At 36.2% G+C, this 23,476-nt stretch overlaps 1 protein-coding gene across 11 annotated transcripts in view; it reads left to right on the top strand.

The window, feature by feature from the left end:
- Window positions 1-23,476, top strand: part of LOC106877392 (uncharacterized) — a 128,218-nt gene that overhangs the window by 37,341 nt on the left and 67,401 nt on the right. For 4 of the 11 annotated variants that reach the window (XM_089364563.1, XM_089364557.1, XM_089364560.1 and 1 more), the window contains exon 2: window positions 7,728-7,813. The exons of 4 other annotated variants lie outside the window; for them this stretch is intronic. The gene's annotated coding sequence lies outside the window, so the exon portion shown is untranslated. Of the gene's footprint in view, window positions 1-5,448; window positions 6,315-7,727; window positions 7,814-23,476 lie in introns of those variants that run through there. 3 more of the 11 variants (XM_089364561.1, XM_089364555.1, XM_089364558.1) reach the window with 3 other exon arrangements.

The following is a 23,476-nucleotide window of genomic DNA, read 5'->3' as shown; positions in this document are numbered from 1 at the left end:
GTTCGAGAAAGAAGAGTAATTGTTTGAAGACTGCTAATGATAAACATTATTTAATCTGGAACTCACTGTTACTCTAAACCCAGCCTTAAGTTCTTCGAAAAGAAGCAAAATGTTGCATAGCAGGATGATGTTGAAGAATACACAGAACGCTCTTGATATATAATTTTTGTATTATAGTTGAAAGGGGTTTCAAGAGTGAATTTCAGTAAAATTACTTTCTAACCTTTAGTAAATTATAAATATAAAGACTTCTGACCCAAATTAGAGGAAATTGTATACTTGTCATTAAAAGACAAAATCTTCTGAGACTTGTTTCATTAAAGATTCCTCAAAATTATTATAAATTCATTATGCTTTATTTGCGATTAATGTGACAACATTTATGGGTGGAGTAATGTTTCAACCTAATCCTTCCACAGTGAAAGTCTCCAATCCAATCCTCCAAATAGTTGGCTTTCAACATGAATTGCGGCTGTAGAAGAGAACATTGCATATACGAGGGGACACTGAAAAGTTCCTGGCTTTAAGGGTGTCACGTAAGGCCTGATTGGAGGCTCAACCTTCTAAGTTCTTTTACAAGGCTTTGAAAAATTGAAGGACGGCTGCAATAAGTGTGTGAATCTGTGAGGGGAATATGTTGAATACAATCATAATTAAATGATCCTCCTGTATTTTCTTTTACCCAAAGCCAGGAACATTTCACCAGCTCCTCATAATACATGAAGGAACTTACAATACCCTTATTAAATGAAAGGTTTTCATCTGTCTTCGCAATGTCTAAGGCCAAAACAAAAAAGGCAATATCACATTGCTCCCCAAACTGCAGAGTGCTTTTATCTGTCACGCGTCAACTAAGATGACTCCGTAAGTTGCACGTCTGCAAATAAAGCAAACTATTTTGTACTTTCTTGCAGACTGCTTTGCAATTTACGTTGATGGAAGTAAATTCAATTCATATTTTATCAACTCTGGAGTATTTCAGGATTGGTATTGTCTCCCACACTATTTCTTCTGTGCATTAAAGTTATTGTTATTTTTATTTCGAACACACCTCATCGTAAACGATACCTTGCCACCCTTTTCACACACAGGTGTCGACTACATGCAACCCAGATTTCTCATGGTAGCAGACGTTACTCTGTAGTCTGCTTCAACAACACCAAATCATAATCATTAAGTATAATAATGAAAGAACATAGTACTACGCCATTCTTTATCCTCACCACCACGCCTATATAGCATTACCTGTCTCAGCTAATTTGCTGATTTTCTAGAAACTGTAAATGTGACCCATATTGTATTGCTACTCATATATCTTGGATGCTGCTGATAGATACAAACTTTCTAGACTGCATAAAAATGCTATTTCATTGACAATGAATGATTAAGTATCAAAACGCAACAATTAGGTTAATTACGTCTTTTTTTTTCATATTTAGTGTAGTTTCTGGTTCTGTAAATTTGTAAGCTTCATAGCATCTCCTCCCAACGCCACCTATTGTCGTGTGATCTTCTTTTCTATCCACCTCTACTCAGTTTTCGCAAAATCTCTGGGTTTTTTTTCCCTAAATACATCTCCCGCAGTAGTTCAAGCTGGATATCATCTGAACCCATATTTGCAATCTGAGACTAGGAGCTGTTCTGTTATTTTTAAAAATAGAACAAAAAAAAAAAGAATATTTTTGGTTAGTTTAACAACTTTTAGTGAAACGATATGTGCCCGATGATAGTCTTAAATAATAATTTTTTAAACTAGCACAATGTCACACACTAGTAGAGTAGGTAATATATTGTGAAATTGAATCTTAGTATGTCACTGGTGTTTGTTTTACCGACTTACAGGATAAAAGACAAATTTAGAATTCAATGGGATTTAACCCAAGAAGTTAGGAATGTCATTAAATGCTGTATGTACCATCCATTACCTCAGAAGACAGACTTAAATAAGAACATATTCCTGGTTAACTACAGGAACAAGCCACAAGCGATAGGCTCGGGAACGCTGTGGACTGATATGCCTAAAACATGCATTTGGTCTTCCTAAAAACACTGCTGCAATGCACACAAATGACTAAAATATGTAGCAAACAACTATGTAGCTGTTAAATGTTCTGGATTTATTATAAAAACAATGTCCACCAAATCAACAAACTCTTTTATCATTTTAAATGGTTGCTGTAATCGTTTTCGATAAATAAAAACAATGAATTTATTAAGGAATTCACTTTCAACGAATACTTTTTATCTCTGAAAAAATCGACATTTTATTCGAAGTAAGATGGAGATCAGTGGGAAATGAATGGGAAATAGACAAGAATCTAAGATTAGGCAATGACTGGGAGAATAACATTTGTATATGAAAAGACTGAAATAGATTAAGTCTCTGTGAACAAAAGCCGTGGATTTCTTTATCTGGCGTACTTGTGTAATTAACTGAGAGTTCTAGAGGGAAAAGACAACCGTTTAACAACTGGCCGAATAAATGCATGGTGTGTCTTTTATCGAATAAGAGGTCGGTTATATAAAGATTAGGGCAATAGGAAAATATGAAGCGCGTGTGTGTCTGTATGAAAAAGAAGGAGAAGGGGAGAGAGAGGAAGAGAGTGTTGCGATGTGTGTGTGTGTGTGTGTGTGTGTGTGTGTGTGTGTGTGTGTGTGTGTGTGTGTGTGTGTGTGTGTGCTCTGCATCTGCTATAACTTAAGGAACTGTATTCTACAGATAACAGAGATATGTAGATTAAAAAGAAATTAGGAAAATGTTGATTAAGATATGCTTATTTCAACGTGCGTTCGCATTAAGTTGATAAGTTATACATTGAAAAGATTACTAAGAAAAGAATTTTCCATGGAAGCAGGTGGAAGAGTTATAGATAATAAAAGTAGATGTTGAAAGGTGAGCAATTGAGTTGAGGGGTCATTACTTAAACATTTCTGGCAGATCTTAAGAGGAGTTGGTAGTTAAAGATAGGGTAGAGACGAAACATAACCATCTACTGTATCTTTATACTTGATTAGGGAGCTCTTTCTTTAGTATCTACAAACATGGGACCACATGAATGCATATACACACAAACATAAACACACGTACATACAATGGATATTTCGTTTACTTACTATGATCTATAGTCGTCATTTGCTTGTACTTTGTTGCTGTTGGTATTATTTAACCCAGTACAACCTGCCTTCGAACAATTGGCGATTAAAGCGCCTCAACCGAATTTACTCGACGGATTGAAAAATAAAACCTGTCAAAGGATGAAAGATTTCCCTATTGAGAAATAATAAGACTCAGCAAAGAGACAAGTTTCTCCCTGGTTATCTTGTCTTTTGGAAAATACACTGCTGCATACCTACAGTTTGCTTAGGTTACCGGTTTTCGGAGGATGTTTGTCAGAAGTATCTTTCTAGGAGCACAGTCAATCTACTGAAGCACAATCGATTTACTAGAGCAGCGTTTTAGCTTCTGTCTAATCATTCCTCATGCGTTTGGGGCCTTCCTAGAATGTCTTGTGGCAGATGTTCTGTGGTTGTTTGTAGTTGTCTTTCTTCTGGTGTCCACATTATTGTAGTCTTGCTATATCAAGTAACCAGCAGGCACAAAATGTGATCTTCCAAGCGACACGAATCAGAGTGCCACAATGTTTGCTGCTGTTGGGATTAGTTTGGCTGAAAGATTTTTCTCATTTGAAATTCTGTATTGTCGGATGAGCTGGAAGAGATTCAGCAGGCATTTTTGGTGGGATATGTCCAGCATTTGGGTCGCCTTTGCTGATATCTTCCATGTCTTCATTACCATACTGAATTGTTACACTATATAATCGGATTCTTGTTGTTTCAGTCAACCATTGGATCCAGATTGTATTCGTTATTACAGCTGCTATTTTATGGCTGTTGTGCATAACAACAGACTCTATCTATACACTTATATAAGTAGATCATATACTCACACATACATAAACACACACTCAAACACACGCACATAGTATTTCGCTTTCTCTCTCCCCACCACACACTCAGTTATAAGTGCACGCACTCGCATATTCTCTCAAATACACATACATACACATATACTCACCTGCTCACACACACATTAACACATGCACGTACAAACTTATACAGACATATAAACTTAACCTAATATACAATTACAGGCACACTGTCACATGTTGACGCTGTTAGAAATAATTGTCAAAGCTCCCCCTCCCCGCCCCAAAGAATATATTGGATAACGTAAAGGAAAGTTCATTTATCTGAAAAAGAAAATGAATGAGATGGGCATAATTGGAAGGTTTATGATCATAGGTGTGCTTCGTCAAATCTGACCTGGGGTTGAACAAGATCATAATTCTTCGAAATGTTTTTTTTTTTTTGATAAGTTGACTCACGTGACCTTGATTATTGTAGAGGGAATAAGATTAGGGGAGATAACCCGGATGAGAATAGAGAAACTAATGAGAGAGATAGAAGAGATGGGAAGGAAATAACGGTGAAAGCAGTAACCATGGTCTTCTCTCATCATCTAGAATCTTCTTTAAAGTATAACGGAATAAAAGGGAAACTAGGAACGTGCCACCTATCCTTCTCTAGATAGGATATATATATATATATATATATATATATATATATATATATATATATATATATATATATATATATATCTTGTGAGATAGTCAACACAAACTTTCGAAGAAATATAAAGATTTAGTGAGAGGATAGGGTATTGATTGAGGGAAAATACGCTGGTACGATGAATAGATGAAAGAAAATGACATGAACGGGAAAAGCTTCATGATAGGAAGTTGTGTCTGAAAGCGGAAGTAAAGAGAAAAGGGAAAGTTTATAAATGAAGAATTTACGGCAAAGAGATTTACGGAAATGATTGTAGCTTTGCCTCCACTGATGGAATATATTGATTTCCAGACATGTTGATTATTCAAAGAAAAAGACTCGGATACAAGAAATCTAAGACGACAATAAATATTGAAGAGAATTCTGGGGGCTTATTTTAAATGATTGCATGGCATAGAAGCACTTTCTGTTCGGAGAATGGTTGAATCAGTCTCCTAAACCTTTCATCTACTTCTCCTAAACCTTTCTCAAGAATTCAGCAAATCAAACAGATTTTTCAAACAACTATTTTTAGAACAATATATTTCCCTGTATATCATTATTCTTTATTATCGAACTCAAGGTTTATTTATTCACCATTCAATAGGTATGCTATGGGTTTTTTTTTATGCTGTTTCAATATCGAAAGACACCATTCAATCTCACAATCCTTCAATTTATCTTTATTTTCCCTGCTTTTTGACTTTTAATTGTTTCGGCCAGGAGTTCAGAAACCAAGAAAGTGGTTTTATTTTATGACTTATGGTTTAAATTTTACAGTGGTGAAGGACTTGATTTGCCCTTCATGTATCTTAGCTCTCTAGTAGTAGAAGTAGTAGTAGTAGTAGTAGTAGTAGTAGTAGTAGTAGTAGTAGTAGAACATGCGTACGTATACAAATAGCATAGATTTCCTTTCGGAAATTCAGAATTAGTTACCGGCCTTTCATTTAATTCAAACACTTTCTCCAACACACATGCACAGCGCAGAAACATTAACACACAGAGAAAAACATACGAATACATATACAGACGCACATATACTTCACTTGCGTGTGCATATGCTTACTCACACATTACCATTATCTGCAGGAGCCGTAAGAAAGAATATTTAATTCCATAGCAGGAGATTTGTAAATAACATTTTCACGGTGAAATGCAATATTTGATGTTTACTTTGAAGTTGAATCGATCACTGAACCGGAAATAATCATTAGTTGTTTGATATTCGATCATTATTTATCTTTCACATCATCACTGAAATGTTTGCTTCAGTGATTGATTATTTTCGTACCAGCTGATCTTTCAGGTTCTGCGATTCCAAGAGATCTATAAATGGTTGTAGAACACAATAGACGAAAATGAATACACTGTTGAGATAAATTCAGAAAATTATCCAGTCTTACAGGGAATTCCACTAAGTGATCCCAGAATCAGTTGTACAACCCATGGCACAAGCAAACAAAATACTGTGTCCGAGTAGACGAATGATTATATTAAGCCATACAAATATTGCACAGAAAATTCCATCCAAATTCTTCAATTTTAACCACTTCAGGAAAGTGTTTCAAGAAATAGTTACTACTTATATGGAAACTAATTACCGATTGCAATAATTCATCACAGCAAATGCTTCATATTTTTCCTGTTTTTATTTTAAAAACTAACTGGATGAGAAGTGGAGACTTCATTTTGACAGTATATTGAATGTAAGTTTTTTCAATAGTCAACATTTTTATATTCTTATTTCCCGTTAAATATTTATTTCCCCACTTTGTATATACCCTTCTACCATATCTTATTGTCTGTATATCTATAGTTTTACTTTGTATATATGTATGCTATATTTTCGAAGTTCTTCTTTTCGCTATTTAGTGAGGTGGCGAGCTGGCAGAATCGTTAGCATGCTGGGCAAAATGTTTAGCGCCATTTCATCTGTCTTCGCGTTCTGAGTTCATATTCCGCCGGGGTCGACTTTGCCTTTTAACTTTACGGGGTCGATAAAATAAGTACCAGTTGAGCACAGGGATCGAGGCAATCGAAATTGCTGGTCTTGTGCCAAAATTTGAAATTAATATTCAGTGCATCGTGTATTACTTTATATTATTTCTGTCAACTCAGCAACTTTTTGATTACGTCGTTCACAAGTCTGATAAGGTGACGACGAATTGGTAGAGCCGTTAGGGGCGTAGAACAAAATGCCTTGTTTTTTGTCCCGACTGTTTACATTCTCAGTTCAAACCTCAACGAGTTTAACTTTGTTTTTCATTTTTTTGCGGGGTGGGGGCGATAAAATAAGGCACCAGTCCAGAACAGGGAACTGACAGTATTGTTGGAAACAGTGAATGGGGATGACATGAGATTTTTATTCTGGCTGTTTGCGTTTTTAAATATTTGAGGTATATTTAACCTGTCTTCTGGTTAAACACTTTTATCTGATCCTTGCTTGTTTTAACGGATGTCACTCTGTGGCAAGCATCCGGCTTAGATCTTTGGTTTGAAGATAACTTCGACCCAACAACCTCGATGGACCTAAAAGAAAAAAAAAACAAGACACAAAGCAGTCGTTGTTAGTGTCTTTTGCTCCGTGTAAACGGAAAAAGAAAAATTCACATTATTCAGCTTTTTACCAAGTTTGCCTTCCATCCTTGCAGAGTTCGATAAATTATGTACCAGTGATATACTATGGTAAAATTAGTCGACTAGACGCTCTCTCAAAATTTCTGACCGTTCGAAATCACTATAATGCAACTTGGTACCGTATTTACATTTGATTGTGATGAAAGTTAATAAAATAAGTACCAGTAATATACTTGATAGAATTAGTCGATGGTATTCCTCTCGAACAATTTTAACTCGATAATGTTAGAAACCATTGTTTTGACCTTACCGTTTACCTTTGTAGAACCAGCACATTAGCTACCACGTTACCGACCACAAGTACAGTCTCTCAACATTTTTATATTCTTTTTCCCACATTTATTTTCTCGCACTACATAGACTTTTCTCACATGCCCAAGTGTCTATATATCTACATATTTTTCATGCATGTGTATGTTATATACATATATTAAGATGTTCTTATACGACCACATTTTCCCTTTTTTTTCTTCAAAAATTAGCGTGACATTTAACAAGATCATCAAGAACACAAATTTACGAAGAATACAAAGGCAAGAACTCACATACGTAATTTGAACAGTTTAGGGTAAGCTACGAAGTTACCAACGTAACTGGTGAATACTTACTGTTCTTACTAGGGCAACTATCAATTATTTCGTCATTAGTTTAACTTTTAGTTGACAATATTTGATAATTTCACTTTCTAAGCCGTTCATCTTGGCCTAATTCGATCGTTGGAACATTGTCTTGTCTTGGGTTCTTTTCAAGGGTGTCAATTATTTCTACGTCTCATGAATAGTCCTACGCTCAGCCTACCCTTTCGGCCCGAGAATACAGCAGAGGAATGGTAGATGTCTTTGATAGTAAAAGTAATTCGTTCCCGGAGGAGGGGTCTCCAGTGCCTCAGGCAGTTGTCCCCACCACCCCCTTCAGTCTTACTTGTACATTCAAAGCCCAAATTTATTTGGAAGCCTACTCTTTCAGGTTTCTTTGCATTTTTTAAAGTATCTCTTTGAGTTTTATGGCTAATAACAAAAGACTACTACTACTACTACTACTACTACTACTACTACTACTACTAAACTAACCATGTTTGAAATACAATCATATTCTTAACTACTGACATTTCCCCCTTACTTATGCTGTTAAAGGTTGAAAAAGGTTTGAACTTTTCACAGACTCTTTTATTTATTCCCTTTTCACTTTTTCGCTGTGCCTATATGAAAAAAAAAAATCGATATCTGATGCATGCAGTGCTCAAGGAAGCTATATAGCCTTTTAGATAAAAACTTGTGTTTAGAAAAGACCAATTGTTATCAGCCGCCACATGTTGCTGGTCGAGTTTTCAACAGTAGCTAATTCTGTCTACTTTGATAGACAGGTCAGCATGAATGGAGGTAACATCTTTCATCTCCCAGGAGACTCGGCGACAATGAGTAAAGTTGGAGAGTAAGGAATATTTAGTGGACAATTTCCTACTATGGTAAAATGTTCGAAAGAGAAGATGAAGGAATGAAAATGTTACCTACTGTTCTATATAAGGAAAATAAATGGTATAGAGATTTGAAGAATGAACACTAGCATATGATGCGGATAGAAGTTTGGTGGAGTGAAAGAGATTTCCTTGTAGATGTATCAGCGATAATGAAGTGAAGCAAACTACTTTACGCAGTACAAAGGCCAAGGCTGTGTACTAGTTTAAAGCAACAATTTGTTTGACCAATTAAACTTTGATTTTGTCACATGCTGCCATCTACTTCCCAAGTGCTGTCTCTTTTGTTGATGTTATCGTTGCCACTTAACAATCATAAACCTTACACAGCCTTTCCCCAAATTAATTGGTTCGTTCTCCCCTACAACGCCATCTGGTGCTGGAATAACTGATTCTATGTCTTGCCATCGTTGTTGGCAACGCGCTCAATATTATCTTTTGTTAAACTTACACAAAATGTTATTCTTTAACTATCAGCTAAAGTGGAACCATAGAAAAATATTTGGTTCTCATATCCTATATTTCTCGACATAGTCATATGGTATAATCGTTCTGGTTCGTTGTCTTTGGCCAGCTCAGTATTCTCTTTTTCTCGATAATCTGAGGGAAAAAGAAATTCATAAGATAACAGTAACACGATAAAATGCATAAAGGGAGAAATAAGGGCTATGAAATAGAAAGACACAGATAGGGAGAGTTATAGGGTAAAGAAAGAGAGAAACAGGTATATGCATGTGTGTTTATAATACATACATGCATGTATACATACATACATACATACATATGTATGTAGTAGTATTGAGAGAGGGGGCGGGGGAAAAGAAAAGTTTGATGGTACCCATCAAAGAAAAGTATGTACTGGTAGTGATGATAAATCCGTATTTGGTTTGTGGAATGGAAGCAGAAATTCGAGAAATAAAACAATGGCTCCATCTAGCAACCAGAAAAGGTAAAATTTTATCTTCCGAATGTTTTTTATATGGAAAAAATGTTGGACTGTAAAGTAAAGTTAGTTTTTAAGCTCTTTGATGTCGTCTTGTTGAAGGTATCCAAATAGTTAAAAACGGGATAAAAATAAACCCCACCTTCCCTAGGCAATGATTTATCTTTAACTAATTTATGTTGATTGTGACTTGAGAAAATGACATTTACAGTATTATGTTACCCTAGTTAGTCTTCTTCGAAGTTTAAACATTATTGACTTGTCTGATGCAAAACGAAATGAGGTTTACATTGAAGTTCGTTACTTGAGTAAGTTTATTAAACGATAATGATTGTTGAATGTTGTCCTAAGATAATATTGGTGTAGTGTTGATAATCAGAAAGTTGCCAAACCTATATTGTTGAAGACAAACATTTAAAATATCTTGCGTGTTGTTTTATATATTGTTCTAGGCATAATTTAATGCTTGCGAGGTTAGAAAGCATTTAGTTTCAATATTATATACAAAAAGCAAAGCGGCGAGTTGGTAGAAACGTTAGCACGCCGGTATTTCGTCTGAGTTTTTACGTTCTGAGTTCAAATTCTGCCGAGGTCGACTTTGCCTTTCATTCTTTCGGGTCGATAAATTAAGTACCAGTTGCGTACTGGGGTCCATCTAATCGACTGGCCCCCTCCCCCAAAATTTCGGGCCTTGTGCCTTGAGTAGAAAAGAATATTTAATTACAAAAAGCGCTCATGTCGACTTTACTTTTCATCCTTTCGGGTTCGATAAAATAAATCTAGTTGAGCACTGGGGTCAATGTAATCAACTTACCCCCACCTACGAAATTGCTGGTCTTGTGCCAAAATTTGAAACCAATATTATATACAAAAGGAATGCGGTGAACTGGCAGAATCGTGAGCACACCAGGCAAACTGCCGAGCGGCATTCTGACCGTCTTTGCCTTCTGGTTTTAAATTCTGCCCAGATCGAATTTGCCTTTCGTTCTTTTGGAGTAGATAAAATAAATACTAATTGGCTGACGGAGATTCAAATAGAACGCTCGATAAGAGCCCCTACAGAAAGTTTTTCTCTTAGGGACAACAAGGATTATCAAGGGGGAGCTAAGCACGTTAAACACTGCTGAAAACTTGTAGATACCTACGGTTACAGGCTGTAACCTTCTATCCGCATAATTCTTACCAGGAATAAGACCAAACCTAAGCCAAGCCAAAATAATAATAATGAGATGCCTATCTCAAAGTAAAGAAACCTTGCTTAATGTCAGTTAGGAGTGGGGGAGTACCGGAAACAGAGAAAAAGGGGAAAACAAAATAAGAAGGTACAAAAAGGACATGTGTTAGCATTACTCAAGAAGGGACTACAGAATCAATTCCATTGTAACCACAACGGAAGTTGCTGGAAAGCACAGGTGGGAGATGGCTGAAGAAAGCAACACTGAACAAAGAGACTGAGAGCATTATATTGGCAGCGCAAGACCAAGCTTTGGCCACAAATTGGAGGCTCAACCTTGGGAATGAGCAAGTGTGTCAACTGTGCTGCATCTGTAATAGAGTGAATGAATGCCCTAGACTTGCCCCAAACCACTACAAGTTGTGGCGACGCGATCAGGTAGTGAAAGTGCTACATTGGAAACCGTGTGAAAAGTGGTGGCTAGAGAGAGGCAAGACATGGTATGAACACAAACCGCAGAGAGTGACAGAGTCGGAGACTAGCAAAATCCAATCCACTGAGATTTCCCAATCCAAACAAATCAGCTGCTAGAGCATAACAGACTGGATCTGGTGGCAGTGGACAAGATGCATCACATGTGCTGCGTAGCTGATGTTGCATGCCCCTTTAACCTACGAATAGCCAAGAAGGAAGGTGTAAAAAGAGATATATAGAATCCTCTTAAGTATGAAATAGCTCAGCTATGGAAAATGAAGAAGGTGAAAATAGTGCCAATTATTATTGGGTTCTTGGAATCAGTATCAGAAGGCATCAAGAGGAATATAAAGGAAATGAGAATAGAATGCCAAGTAGAACTGTTACAAAAGGTCTGCCTCCTTGGCATGGCCAGAATAATCAGGAAAGTAATAGCGAGCTGAAAGGAACGGATAACATGGTGCCGCAGGCAGCAAGCATGACTCCAAGAGTTGCAACAAAACCTGAGATGATGATGATGATGATGATGATGATGATGATGATAGTAATAATAAAACCTCTCACTCGTTTTGAATTTTGACACATCTGGATCAGACGGTTGTCTCATTCTACTTTGCAAATTTTCTCTCGAAGGTTAAAACCAGTTTTTTTTATTAGTGAAGGAAATGTGTTTTCAACGAATTCGGAGATGTATGAAGCTTTTGCTTTAAAAACTTATTGGTTTCAACTTTGTGGACATTCAATTTTACTTTTTTCCTACTTTACAGTGACAACTACAGTTGGACAGTCATTAGTTATCCGTTGCCGTTGTGGTGATGGTAGCAGCAGAAGCAGCAGTAGTAGTAGTAGTAGTAGCAGTAGTAATAGTAGTAGTAGTATAGAACTAAGCGTTATTTTCTGCCAGACAGATGAATAACTAGCAGGAAATATCAGAGAGCCAAACCTCTGATAACATTCTCTACATTCATGGAAATAGAGAGCAAAATAAAATTTAAAAAAGCCAACCCTCTACATCTGTCCGACTAATTTCATTACACCAACTGTTTTCCACCAAGTCCATCATCACAATGTCCAGCAGAGTAATCATTATTACAAGCACTAATCACCACCACCACCACCACCACCACCACCACCATCATCATCATCATCATCATCATCATCATCATCATCATCATCATCATCATCATCACGCCTACAGGATTTGGTACAATCTCAAGCTAAATAATATATACATTTAGATTTAAAATAGAGATAACATTAGCATCTACGTTTGCCGAATCTTTTAAAGCCAAGCCTCTTATCGTAGCTGTAAGCTTTGGCCAAATATCCTGCAGTTTTACTGAAATGTTTACAAACTTTCGCATAAAAATGTATTTCTTGCCATATTTTTTCTATTTAACTTCTTGAATACATTTTCTCATATAGCTACGGATAATTCTAACAAATATAACAATATATATATGCTTTATAACTTCACTAAGAATTGCAGCAATCTCTCTTTCACTCAGACCAATTGAGTTGAACGTTGTACAATTCGCAGTTATTTCTCGCCAATCAATTCACTTTCAACGAACGTTGTCAATACGATTACTGATATAATACAGAGCATTTGTATACTGTGTTTATTATCATATTTAGATGTAAAAATCATTAACGTAACGCAAATTATCAACACAATTCACATTCAAATTGTTATCCCGCCACTGCATACAACGTAGCCATACACCACTATATACATAGACACGTACGCTCATATATACACACAGACACATACGAATACACAGACTTCCACACACACACACACACACACACACAGACATACACACACACACACACACACACACAAAACCAACGAGTAATCTAATAAAATGTGAGCGTAAGTGGGAATCGAACCTTCGTAACCTTTGTTGATGCACCGATGAAATTGTTACATATGACCAAACTATTTACACATGGAATTATTTAATCCCACTCATTCGCATTTGAATCATTCCGATGCCATACCATACAGGAGATGGGGCTTATTAATTTTCAGCTGAAAAATATAATTGGTATGTTACGAAAGTCGATCTCAGATCAGAAAGATATAATCACTAAAAGTTTGACAGTTGACCGTTTCATTTTTGTGGGTTAATCAAAGGAGCAAGAACAGCCCACCCATGGCTTTTTTTCAGAATTTCTAAAAGTTTTGGTGGAAAGGAGAGAGATGGACACTCGTAAACCACAATTCATGTGTTGTGGCTGCAGTGGAAAAACAGCTGATCCGCTGCTTTCTCCGTTAACTACTTTCTTTAAAAAAAATATTTTACATAGACACAAGACCTAGAATTTTGAGATACGAGATAGAGGCTAAATCGATGAATTTTATTTTATCGACTCCTGAAGAATGAAAGAGAAAGTCAGCCATGACGGGATTTGATCTCTGAACGGAGAAATATGTAGCTAAATAATGCTTTACCGATTCTATCCATCAATCCAGGAACTGTCGTAACGGTACCTGGTGATTATAAATAAATGAGAGTTATAATGTTATGGAGCAACCCGAAAGTTGAACCCTTTTATATCTGTTGCCAGACAATAAATACCGTCTCTTTTCGCTGTTTGTGGAAGAAGTTCCCCGCAGACAAAATTTATATAAATATATTTCCCGGGGGTGGGGGTGGGGAGGACGGCCAGACGGATTAAAAATGTGTAATGTCATAGCAGATGTCGTTTTGACTGAAGTGGTTTCTTCTTAGTACTGTTAATGTTACTTCCACATGGCCATCGCAACTCCACCTCACCATACACCCAGATACATTTTTATCTGCTGCTAGCTTCTACTCTAATTGAGACGAAGAACTTATATAAATACGGAAACGAGCGTTTGTATGCACGTGCGCGCGCACTCATTCACACGTTCACATTTACACGCGCGCGCGCGTACACACAGTTATCTTGACTTTCACTCCATTATTCTGTGTATGAATGTCTATATATATATATTTATATATATATATATATATATATATCTTATATGTATATATATATATATATATATGGATGTATATATTTACACACACACACACGTATGTACGTATCTAGGTTAATGCATATATATATATATATATATATATATATATATATATATATATATATACATACATACGCATGCACTCACACATATATAGTTCCAAAAATGCTTATTTTAATCAATCATTGTCAGGAAATTATGTAATGACAACCTTCGAAATGACAAAATAGTTATGTAGCTGAGTATAACAATGTAGAGTTATTAAATGTTGATCTTAAACAATGTTTTGATGTACGAGTATGATGTATTTAATAATGGAAAGATAATTTCGACTCGGTTAAAGATCATCCACTTCAGTAGAGTCACCATTATTTAATCGTTCTATCCTGTGTAGATGATATCTGCAATTCATTTTTTGTTGTTTTAAAACAAATTTTCTGACATTAGTCAGAAAAAAAGGAAGCTCCCAAGACCGGTGGGAGGAAGTTATTAGACTGTCGCCTTCAAAACTGATGTCGAAGTGGGTTCCATTAAAGACACAGAAGGAACAGAACGGCAGAACAGTACTTGTGATGGGATTCAGTATTGTTTTTGTCTTCTAGATTTAATTAACGATGTTTTGGTTGAAACAAGGCTATGGTAGAAGACGGTCAGAGGAATTGAACCCGAAACTGCGTAGTTTCGTGGGAAACTTAAACACACAGTTATGTCTATACTAACATACTTTTGACAATTAGTGTACAACATTTACGTGATATGCCCTGAAGTAATCGAGTTTAGTAATTCTATTAAAATTGCCAGGTTTCGGCAAATATTTATAGGTTGTGTAAATGTTAAATGAAAGAAGAACCATTGCGTTTCTAAGTTTCTACGAAAATGTAAGATCATAAAAAAAAAACAACGGTTTTAACTGAAGTATTTATATATTTTCTATTGCTTCCCTGGCAATGTGTCTCCTCTTATCTCTCACTATTCTAGTTACTGTTGAACTTCTGTACTGCATACACTAAAACAAATTAATGTTTAACTTGTCCGACCTGCAACCGATGCTAAACATTTTTTTTTTCACGTTAAAAACATGAACAAATTTCAATATATTGTTAGGATAATGAGGTCATATTGGTTTAAGTAAACTTGAGTATTTACATGGTCAGGAAAACTTCCCTGTCAATGCAAATCATATTAATTATAAAAAGCTCATGTAATGTTATTCATTTATATCAAATGTCAGCATATCTACAGTAACCCCAAGGAGTAACGACACTTCAGGCTACGATTTGGCTACCTTGGTTCGGTGTTTTTTTTTATCTTCATTTCTTTTTCCTTTTTTATGTTACTTCTTATCTCTTCACTGTCGACTGTTCTGATGTGTGTTTCTCTTCTTTTTACTTTTGTTAGTTCTTTCAATTTTTCTTTTAAAACCGTTTCTCCACTTTTCATGTGTCTATTTCCCTCTTAAATTTGTTCCCAACGTTGCCAACCACAGGAAATGACTGCCTAGATCAGAGCATCTGTTATTCTGTTTCTTGAAGAGAGAAGTTTTTTTTTCATCAGAAAACTCATCTATTGCTAATACCCACAACGGTGTTCAGAATGCTGTGATATGCTGAGCTGGTTCATCAAAACAGATTTCTGCCGATATGGTCATCGATAGCCAGACACCCGTTCCTTATACCTCACTCTTATAACTAAGCTGCAAAATTTGGTCAAGCATATATTGCTAATGGATTCTCGGAATCTAGAGTAACATCAGGCGCTCACAGCATTTTAATTACTGGACAGAATGGATGACGCAATGTTAAACCTTGGATTTCAATAAGTATTAATGCAGATTATGAACAACGAAGTTTTTGTGGTTGTTCTGGGAGTCGACGAGGATGCACTGAACAACATTGGTGTCAACCTGACCTGTAAAAATGTAAGGAAGATGGCGAAACCCTCCTACACTCAGTCGTTTGGTGCTCATGGTATGTCAATTTATGAAATCGTGTAGAATAGCTGTTAGGGTGCGTAATAGGTATCTAGCTTTGTACAGAAACCACTGAGTTCAACCCAGAGCCTTCTTTGGTAAGGAAGAGTAAATTGTTTTCCCCTGCTTGGTAACTATAACGAAAAAGCTAGTACGGTGGACGAAGTTAGGAAATGTTCAAAGGACTGAAAACAGGGCTTCGGTCAAAACTTCAAGTTTTTCTTAAGGCAGGAAGTGAAGTTTAAGACAGAACTACTTCTTCCAACAAATTTCATGAAAGACGAGCATGGTGAGGAGGTTGATCCTTTTATTTCGCCTGACCAGAATGTGGTTTTGGAATTGGATTGGCCCGATCCTCTTTGAGAGTACATCAACACCTTGTAGGGAAATGAAAAGTTGGGAGCTAACAATCTTTTAGCGCGTCGGGCAAAAAGCTTAGCCGTACTCGTTCGTCTTCATGTTCTTAGTTCAAATTCTGCCGAGGTTGACTTTGCTCTTCATCTTTTCGGAGTCGAAAAAATATGTACCAATTGAACACCACTCGAATATGTAATTCCTGTTTTACGAAAATGGGATTATAGATACATTATTTACTGCAATTCAGTAGTTAAGTTAGTATAAGGTCTTTGCTTTCCACTCACCTCTGCACAACATTGTATAGACGTTACTTATTGCTGAGAGTGACGTGTGAGCAGCAAATCGGCCTCTGGTGCAAGAGATTTCTAGTTGAGTTTGTCTCTTCCTTATGAACAGCTCCCATGCACGTTAATTTAATTATCAAAGTTCAATAATAATAATAATAATGATGACGATAATGACGTCGTCGACGACGATTAATATTATGATAATGATGATGGTGACGATGATGATTTAGCCACAAGGCTAGCAGTTTTAAAGTAAAAGATAAAGTCAGTACTATCGACTCTAGTACTTGATTGGTACTTTATTTTATCAACCCGAGATTTGACCCCAGAATCAAAAAGCCAGACCAAATACTTCAACACAGTACATATCTCACTTGAATAATTTGCTCCACCTCTGTCACCCTTGATATCTTCATATAAAAGGCTTCGCGCTTTGTAACCAGTTGCCTAGGAAGTGGTAGTACTTACCAGAACTGGTGGTACTTACCAGACCCCGAATATCTTAGCATATTCTTCCGACTAGCGACTTATGAAGCTGGCCAGAATGCACTGGTCTCTCTAGATGCCAAGCTACAAGACCACCGATTTAACAGGATAAATTCGTGCTTCTCTATCACCTTGTACTCCTTTAGTACAACACTATTTCATTTTTAGTGTTGTTGGATACCGTCTCGGTATTTCGACAGGGCTTTCTCGCGAATCAGTTCAAAAGAAATGTCCCCAAACATATTTCACTTCTTCAATAGTTGTTCAAGAGTTAACACGTACAAAGGCAATGAGATAGAGCAGCAACATATTCCGAAGTAGTGCGGAAGAATAGCACTCACAGACAAAGCAGTTCCTTTCTGTAGGCATTTAATCTGACAACCGAACAAGTCAAGCGCGTATCTCGACAGCTTGTTGGACAGAGGCCATCGAAACCAAGGGATTTACCTCCCACTGACAACTGTATCTCTGTTTCTGTTATTCGTGTTTTGCAACCCAACACTTGTTATGCCGAAATCCGAGAAAGCCCACCCTTTCAGGCCTGCTACTACTCTCTAACAATTGAGTAAAGCAATTCACATTAGGACTATCTTTAATCACATGTTTAACTTAGAAGGCGTTTGCCTTTGTCTCATCAAAAGAAATTGGAGAAACATATCTATTTTTCTATCATCACCATTCACGGCAACAAGCTTGATTGTATTGACTTTAAATACATATGCACAGACACACATTGAATATATATTTCTAGAAGTTAAACAAACGAGATAATTGTTTTACTCAGTTGTAGAATATATTAAATAAATATGATATTTATGTATGGAATAAATGTGAGCTATCATCAGTCAGGATATATATTAAATTCACGGAAAATACGTTGTACAAGTTACACAAATTTGCCGATGAAGACGTTTTAGAATATCCTCACATACAAATAAACTTTAGTAACTCTGACTAGTATTATGAACTGGATAATACTAAACTATTATATTCCGGGAACAATGTTATGTTTTACAAGAAAGGATGTAAGACTACAACCTGTTTTCTAAATTTTTCATTGTTTCCAAATGTTATAGATTTAAAAATATACTTTAGAAATACAAACACTGCTGCACCGGGTTCAGCTAAATTTAATTATAAAGGATAATGCTTGCCTATTTTTATGATTATAAACTACCATTTTTAACACACACACACACACGGTGATGTGTGTATATATTTGCGTGTGTGTGTGTGTGTGATATATGTATACATGCATGTATTTGTGATCTATATACCTATATATAAACACATTCATATAAAAAAGCAGTATACATGTCTATATATGTATCTGTACATGTCTGTATGTATATATATATGTATATATATATATATATATATATATATATATATATATATATATATATGCACACGCACACACATACAGATGTATGTAAATACACACATAAATGCAATACAAACATTCACACCCACAGACATATGCATGCACACCCGTCATATATATATATATATATATATATATATGCACATACATACATAAAATATTCTATTTATTTCAGTCAAGATGAGTATTTTTTGTAAGTCACCATATGTCAACGAATCTATGATGTGTATGTATTCGTGTAATAATCTCCAAGATGTAGAGCAAGCATATGTTTCTATGTACAAGTATATACATGATTATAAGAACAAAAAATAATAAAACTGTACACAATGGTTCTTTTTTCAGATTTAGCTTGAGTTTTGACTTCAGACATGTTTGCTTTAGTATTTTTGAATTTTATCTCAAAGCCTTTTACTTCCAGGAAATAAACTGAAGCTAAAAACCATACTTTGCAGTTTATAATAATTTCCATATGTTATTGGAACTGAGATAGAAATAACTCATATAAAGCATAATAAACTATCGTATAGTAAACTTGATAATCCACGCATGCCAACCATTCAGAATTTCTGTGTATTTTGATACCAAACAAGAGCAGAGGCCTGTAAAGTGTACCGTTATAACAAATATGTGATATCGAGTTAGTTGAATCGTTATAATGTTATAAAGTGTATGTTTGAGAATCAACTGGAATATGTAACAAACTTGCACTCTTGTGACTTGAAAGTTGAGGACTTTGAAGGTGGAATAAATGTACAAATAAATACAGAAACATAATGAAATACATCTACATAGACAAATGTATTTATCCGTCTATCAATACAATACAAACGCATATAAATATATGCATATATATACAGTTGTATATACTGAATGTAAACCCACTAATTTTGTAGGGTATAAACAGAAACGAAAGCCCGTAATTGTTATGTACCTGTGCAGTAAGACTCATATATATATATATATATATATATATATATATATATATATACATATATACCTTCTTCTCTTTAGTTTTGTGTGTAGAGAATTCTTAACTGTTGCCAAACTATCACTAGACATTCAAACTTACTCACTTGAGAACATAGCCGCATTCTTTAAGTAGCGGCAGAAAGCTATCCCTTGGAAGAATGAAATGCGGATATTGAATAAGTACAACAAGTATGGAATTACCTCTCTCTCTATATATATATAAAGATCCAGGGATCGAGGTGTAGGAAGAAAGTTAGCGTCAAGCAATCCATAGTAAATATATAAAAAGAAACAACTTTTAGAGACAATAATGGTTTACGGAGACGAAGGTTATGAATTGTTTTCGTATCGAAGTACGATAAGCTGAAAAGTGTTCAAATATAATGAACTATGGGATATAACTAAAAAGAGACAATGACATGAATTTAGATAAGCTGTTCTGAATAATGAACTCAAAAGTTTTTCAATGAATTGGAATCTTCCTTTTAGTTGGAAAATGAAATTTGAAATTTAGTAAAAAATGTTAGCAAGTGTCAAAGTAAGCGGAAATAATTTCAAACCAAATTCATGACATTAATTCACTTGAGTTATTCCTTATTATTTTTTGATTATACTGACCAATAATTATTCGTCACTTTTCAGTAAATAATTTTTGTGTTATGAAACTGCTCCTATTCCTGGACCACCACATCCTGCCATTGATGACGACACCGTCCATAAATTTGAAGCCGCCATCTTGAAGGATCACCGCATAACTATTCGGTAAACTAGCCCAAGGAGTGGAGATAAGTGTAGGGTCCGTGGAAAAAAAAATCATTCACGACCATTTGCATATGCGGAAGTTGTCTGCACGATGGATTCCCCGGGCGCTCACACCTTTTCAGAAGCAGGAACGAGTTAATTGTCTCCAGGCTCTTTTGGCACTGTGCTAAGAAAACGAGGAGGACTTTTTCGGCAGACTTATCACACAAGATAAAACATGGGTCTATCACTATGATTCTGAGACTAAAGTCCAGTCGAAGCAATGGAAGCATGCACCACCTCCAAAGAAAGCTCGTGTCCAACCCTCAGCGGGCAAGGTGAATACTACAGTCTTTTGGGACCAGCGCGGAGTAATGATGATGGATTTTCTGGCAAAGGGAACCACAATTAGCGGGGCATATTGTTCTTTTCTGCTGCTGAAATTGCAGGACGCTGTCAAAGCAGAGAGACGCGGCATGCTGACCAAAGGAGTTCGCTTCCTCCAAGACGACGCCCAGTTCACAATGCGCATGTTGCCCAGATGAAAGCACACTCCCGTGGCTATGAAATCCTCCCCCCCTTACTCTACTGACATTGCACCATCTGACTGCTGCCTCTTTCCAACTATGAAGGCTTTTTTGAAGGGGAAGCACATTTCGGATGATAATGAACTTATTTCCAAGGTAAAGTCACAACCTACTGACTTCTACAGAAGAGGTCTTCACAGCTGCATAAAGTGATGGGAAAAGTGTGTCAACATTGGTGGTGACTATGTAGAGAAGGAATAATGATTATGTCGAGTTTCGTTTATCCCATTCCGTGGGAAGTAGGTCAGGGTAAATATTTAATGAACATCCCCTCGTAGATGAATTCTGATATCCTTTTGTCTTGGTACAGTTGCAAGTTGTCTTTCCGCTCTTGTTGGTTACTCTGCGCCTTGTTTCGCCAGCCTGTTCCACCCCAAATTCTTTACTTTCTTCCACATCTGGAAGATTATTATTATTATTATTATTGTTATTATTATTATTATTATTATTATTATTATTATTACAGAGTGAGAGAGCAGCGCATACCATCAAGGTGACACTAGGGTACAAATACACGAAACCCAATATACCCATCTGATAAGAGTACACCAGGCACGTGCATCACAGCCATATGTGCACGACATGTTGATCTTGTATCGAGATAAACAACGCACGATCTTGCAGGTGGGGCTCGGTTAGAATTTTCTTCAGGTTGAGTAGCTTATACCGCTCAGAAGTCCATGTGGTTAGCTGAAGGGGAGGGGGATGAGACGGATGGAAGAGTTGAGAGGAATGGGAGGGGGTGGGGCGATAAGGGGAGGAAGGGGTAGTGGCGAGTAAAATGTGTAATTTTTTTAACTATGTTTTTTTCCTCCGTTATTTAGCCCGTCTGTAACACTTTTACGTGATTAGTTGAAGGGAAAGGCGAAGAGCGAAATAAGAAGTAGAGGGAAAAAGAGAGTAAGGCGAAGAGTGAGAGTACTGTATCTTAAGTCTAAAATTCTGCATAAAGTGTATGAGGTGTATATATAAAGTGTATTAAGTAATCATCGTATTCCAATTTCTTTCACTTTTCAATAATTAGCAGATGAGAGACTCTCTTTCCATACAGACACAACACTGGCTACACTTTCAGGTTTTTTTGGATAAAGTTTTCAGAACTAAATTTACCATTAATTCCGTGAAATATTCACGGGTCCTGTTAGTTATCATCATCATCATCATCATCATCATCATCATCATCATCATCAATATTATTATTATATGAAAACTCACAGCTTATTTTTCTGGGTATGATGGAAAGTGTCAGCTGTTCGTACCTCGTCTTTGCTCTTTGTAGACCGTGATTTCCACAGAGTTCCCAAAGGATCTTTTTTGCAACATTGTCACGGCGTCGTTTGTATTCGCGTTGTGCAATTTCGGGCATTCGAGAACGATGTGTCATACTGTTTCACCCCTCTCACCACCCATTCTGCATTTGCCGCTATCGGTAGTGTTGTCAATTCTGCACTTCCTGTGATTGGTTCTTAACGCTTGTTCCTGAGCTGCTCATATACATATGAATGCTTCTATCTCTATCTTCAGGTCACTCCTTCTCATCAATAGCCACCGGTCCTCTGCATCTGTCTTGGCGTTCACATCTCTTGCAAACTCACCGTACATTTTTTCCTTCCATGCTTTTTCTATTTTTTTGTTCATTTCTTCTTTAAATTTTTCTTTAGTTACACAGTTTTCAGTTTTGATGACGCCGGCCTTCTTCGTGTGTTTCAACAGTGTTTTCTTCTGCTTCGATAAATCCTGGCAACTGATCGAACCTGTCCCACCCTTTCTTCTGGACAAGTACAGCCTATCGGTGTCACTCTTACGGTGGAAGGCTCCGTGTACTGTCAACATTTTTCTGGTCTTGGGGTATCCATTTTCAGCATTTCTCTCTTTTGCCATCTTACAATTCCCGCTCCATACCAAAGTGATGCTATCGCCCACGTATTAACTGCTTAGATTTTATTCCATCCTATTATTATTATTATTATTATTATTATTATTATTATTATTATTATTATTATTATTATTATTATTATTATTATTATTTAATGGTAAACTACACACCATGTTGATGAGGTCATGTAATACTAAAGCATGTTTATAGTTGTCTCTGTCTGCAAGTATAGATCAGATTTCTCCTCAAGCACGAAAATAAATTAAGACAGTATTACTTAATTGGTACATCTATCTGAATGAAGTTACCTTTCTGTAACTGGTCGAGATGCGGTGAATATGAATCTGATGTTATATTGTTTCCGTTAGAATATCTGGGTGAGCAGTTTACTTCAATGGAGTAAACGATGTCTTTTCCAACTGTAGTAATGAGTGCTTTGCAAATCCCATTAAAATACCATAAGCTCATTCTAATAAGGAAATGCTATTCTCTTT

This window comes from Octopus bimaculoides, chromosome 16 (assembly GCF_046866305.1).
Source record: "Octopus bimaculoides isolate indiv1 chromosome 16, ASM4686630v1, whole genome shotgun sequence".
Taxonomy (NCBI): domain Eukaryota; kingdom Metazoa; phylum Mollusca; class Cephalopoda; order Octopoda; family Octopodidae; genus Octopus; species Octopus bimaculoides.
The sequence above is the reverse complement of the archived record's forward strand: the minus strand, read 5'-3'. Positions and strand labels throughout refer to the sequence as shown.